This window comes from Lolium perenne, chromosome 2 (assembly GCF_019359855.2).
Source record: "Lolium perenne isolate Kyuss_39 chromosome 2, Kyuss_2.0, whole genome shotgun sequence".
Classification (NCBI taxonomy): Eukaryota; Viridiplantae; Streptophyta; class Magnoliopsida; order Poales; family Poaceae; genus Lolium; species Lolium perenne.
The window spans coordinates 203253752-203257704 of record NC_067245.2 but is presented as its reverse complement, the minus strand read 5'-3'; the positions used below and the strand labels follow the sequence as shown (position 1 = coordinate 203257704).

The following is a 3953-nucleotide window of genomic DNA, read 5'->3' as shown; positions in this document are numbered from 1 at the left end:
ATGAATTGGTAACCCCATGAATACTCACGTACGTGCTTATGCCTGCACGAGGAGGAAGACGAGCGAGCGGCCGCGCTGGGTTCTGGTTGGCAAATCTGATGGGCCACAGAATGGGCCAAGAGAATCCGGCCCAAGATAGAAATAAAGAAAATCTATATCTATCTATATACCTATACCTATACCTATCTCTACTACCTAAAAAGAATCTTGATGTTCCGTCGTCAACCAATACATGTGGTCCGTTTCGTCGCTCCCTTCGTCCCACCTCCTTCGTCGCGCGTCGGAAAATTCGCCTTTCAAATAAGTGCCCCGAAAATTCCGCCATCAAATCCTCCATCGATCGATCTTCCGCCGGTAATCCATACCCCATCTCATTCGCTCTCTATTTCCATGCTTCGTCGTCGCGGCGCCGCCCTATATCCACGCCTCAGCCCTTTGCGCGCCTCCACGGTCCACACCCACCGCGCATTTGCACCAGCCTCAAACCTCCGGCTCCACGACCCACTCGTCAAGTGCCGGCGTTGAATCTCCTGCCTCTCTAGCGATGGAAAGGATCTAGGCCAACCCTTCTCAATCCTGCCAACACGAACGCGTGGGGGAGGAGCTGCACAAATCCTCCAGCGACAGTACCAAGTTCCTGTGAATCCAAGATCGCTCCCAACAACAAGGTATGAGACCATCTCATCTCATCCCCTTCGTTTTCTGTTTTTTTGTTGAATCGGTTCCTCTAAATCTTAGGCTCAATCCTTAGTTGCCTCTTTCCCCTTCAAACGATCTTTGATGTCATCTGATTTTATTTCTTTTGGATTGAATCTGCCAAACAGGATTGAGAAACAGATCCGGTTGATTGCTTTTCGTTTTTATGAGGTTGGAGAGTTTCGGGATGAATAGGTTAGTACCACTAATGTGGCCCTTGTAGGCAAACGGGATGAATCCAATACAGATTTATGGGTTTGTTTACAACGAGCGACTTTGCCTTTATCACAATATGTTCAGGCTGCACTGAGTATTGGATCCGCAAGACCTACAAAACCTGAATACTACCTTATTTTGTTTATTATCGGGGTTCACAACTTCCATTCCTTGTGTATTTGTGCAATATGCCAATATGGATAGTGATATGTGTACTGAACTCCCAAAAGTATCTTCGAGATATTGGTGTTCTTATAAACCTGGTTGGCTCTTGGTTGGTCTTCGTATTTAATTGGTTCACTACAACACGTATCTACATGGCATTCTTTCATCTTCACATACCCGGTTGCTACATGCATGGACAATCATCATAATTTGACTGTGAACCTAAATTTTTGTCCTTCAAATATTCCTCCCAGGTGAGCCATAGTGCGAATGCATTTTGATCTCCGTCAGGGGAATGTACCCCTTTATTGAGCATTTTCATCCCCCTTTTATCTTCAGATATCTGTCTTTTTTCTTTCTCGCCTATTGCGGTATGGTGAAAAGAAGCAGGTGATCTGAGTTGATTCAGTTTTGACATTATCGCTACAAGATTTTAAATAATGCGCATTGAAATTGCAACTCCATTTCACTTCTGAATAATGTCTTCGGCCATGGTATAAACAATTAAAAATTACTGAAGATGCAAAGGTATGACGCAATTCATCCTTGGATTTTATTATAGCAAAACATGTTATTGTATTCAGGTCTACATTTATTGCAACCTGTGAATCTTTGTCGGAACATGAGTATTTAAAATATACGGAGTATTGTTTTTGCAGGTAATCTTTCCCCGGTGAATGAAACTGTTGTGCCGACAATAAAAAACCTTCATATTGAGAATAAAAAGGTAATTTTTGTCTTAACTATTTTAATATTCTTTAAGAAATGTCTTGAAAGAATAGCATATGTATTTACTTTTGAGTTCTTGATTCAAATTTTCAAATCTATATTTCCAATTTTTCATTGGCACTACTGTTCATACTAAACCTGTCACTGTTAGCAAATATATAGTACTGCAACAGTTGGTGCTACTAATTGGATGTATCTCTTGTACTTAAGTTGCTATTACCTCTATTCCAAATCTTAACTAGCATTCTAAAATGGCATACATTTTGTAAAGGATGTAGTACTTGTTACCGTTGTGCTACATCTCAAGACCCAGTTATGATGTCGATCTCGCCATTTCCAGACAGTAGGTTTTAACATGGGATCGACCGATTGAGTTTAGCCATCATATTTAAACCACCTTTGTCCAAGACAATGGAGGATGAAAACAGTCTCATTAGATTGTGATTTGTGAATCAAGGTTGGCTCTAGAATTAGTATAGAAAAAGGCATCTTCCTATCTATGTGGTGGTAGGCAGCTGTAAGGTTTGCATTTCTCTCAATAAATTGGTGCTTCAGTGTCGTTTACTGATTTTCATGGTTTATCGCATTTATAACATCTTTCTGTAAATTCGTTAGGTCTAATGAGTATCAAATTGTATGAAAAGTTACAGATCCGCATGAGAAAAGTGAAGAAGACTGAACTTTAGTTTTAGACTTTTTTTGGGTTGTTGATGCCTGACACGTAAGTGCCTTCACCGTTGCACTGTAAGAACATGGTTTTAGAATCCATATCTCTACTGCCAGCACCTTTATTTTTACTAGCCATTTCCGCCTACAATTAATTCTTGCAGCTTTCATATATTGTCTGCATATCTTGGTAATTTTATGAACCTCTAGCTTCCATGTCTGCATCTATTGTAGTTCCGTTTCTGATGAAACCTTCAATCAACTATAAAGGTTTCAGTTTATGAAAAATGGCAGTAAATACTGCAGTTTATGAAAAATGCAGTTTCCTAATGTATTGTGGAAACAATGGTGCTTCTGGCTATCTCGGTATTTAGCACTGTATGTGAACCTTGCTCTATAAATTAGCAAATAGTCACACGTCTGCTGACTTCTCTTAGTGTGGCACAAGTTTTTTTCGTCAAGACTGCATTGCAGCCAGGGTGCACACCATTTAGCTGGACAGATTTGGGTGAGGAGATGTTTCACTTAGTTTGAACGTACTATAGAACATACTACAGTTCACAAGACTACATTTTTTTAAGGAAAAAGGGATTACAGTTTTAACTAGAGCGAAACACCTTAAAATATACATAGCTATTTTAAAAAAAATGATATTCTCATAATACCAAACATACCCTAACTATTTCACCAGCTTGCTAGAATAAACATATGGTCTACACTGTACTAAGCAAACAACAGATGATCTTATGCTGCCATATAGTAAGGTGCTTGTTCTGAATAAGTTCTTGGTGTTTCATGGAACGGAGGGGGTATTGATACACGTTTTCAATGAGTTTCCATTGATACAGGTTTGATTGTCCAGGAGATCCCAAGATACAAGCTGGCATCTTGATGAAACAGCGAATCGCTTGTTTCTCTTGAAACTTTTGGATAGTATCTAAATAGTTGTCGGTGATGGGTATTTAAAGCACAACACTAGAATATACTTTTCTACACATCACAGGAGGTTCCTATTCAACCACTAAGCAAATGCATATGTAGTTAGTACAACTTTTTTGTGTATGCATATAATTGAATTATCCAAGTGCCATCATTTTCCCGAAGTATGATTATATCCATCTATTGCCCCAATCAGCGTCTTTTCGCATATAAGTTTGCTGACCGCGCTAGAATAGAGCATCGGATTTGATACACAATAGTTTTTAGTGGTTTTCGTTCCCTTAGAATAATCAGTTAGTTTAGGATAATTTAAAAGCATGAAAATCTCACATCTATGCAAAAATAAGGAAATCAATTTTGTTTAGGTGTGCATTGACATTGATAGAGCCATAAGGGACTTTTACTTTGTCAGCCACTTAAACTTCACCTTATCTTATTTATTCATTTTTGCATATTGTTAGTTTTAGTTGTGGTCCGGTAAATGGTGTTGCATAGTAGTTCAAATAAATGCATCTGGTACCATGAAAGGAATGAGTACCCAA

General features: G+C 39.0%; 1 long non-coding RNA gene across 1 annotated transcript; it reads left to right on the top strand.

Moving 5' to 3' along the window:
- Positions 1 to 226: 226 nt before the first annotated feature.
- LOC127321247 (uncharacterized) lies at positions 227 to 2627 on the top strand. The gene is made up of 2 exons (XR_007863913.2): positions 227 to 668; positions 825 to 2627. It is a non-coding gene; the product is annotated as an uncharacterized lncRNA (long non-coding RNA).
- Positions 2628 to 3953: the final 1326 nt, after the last annotated feature.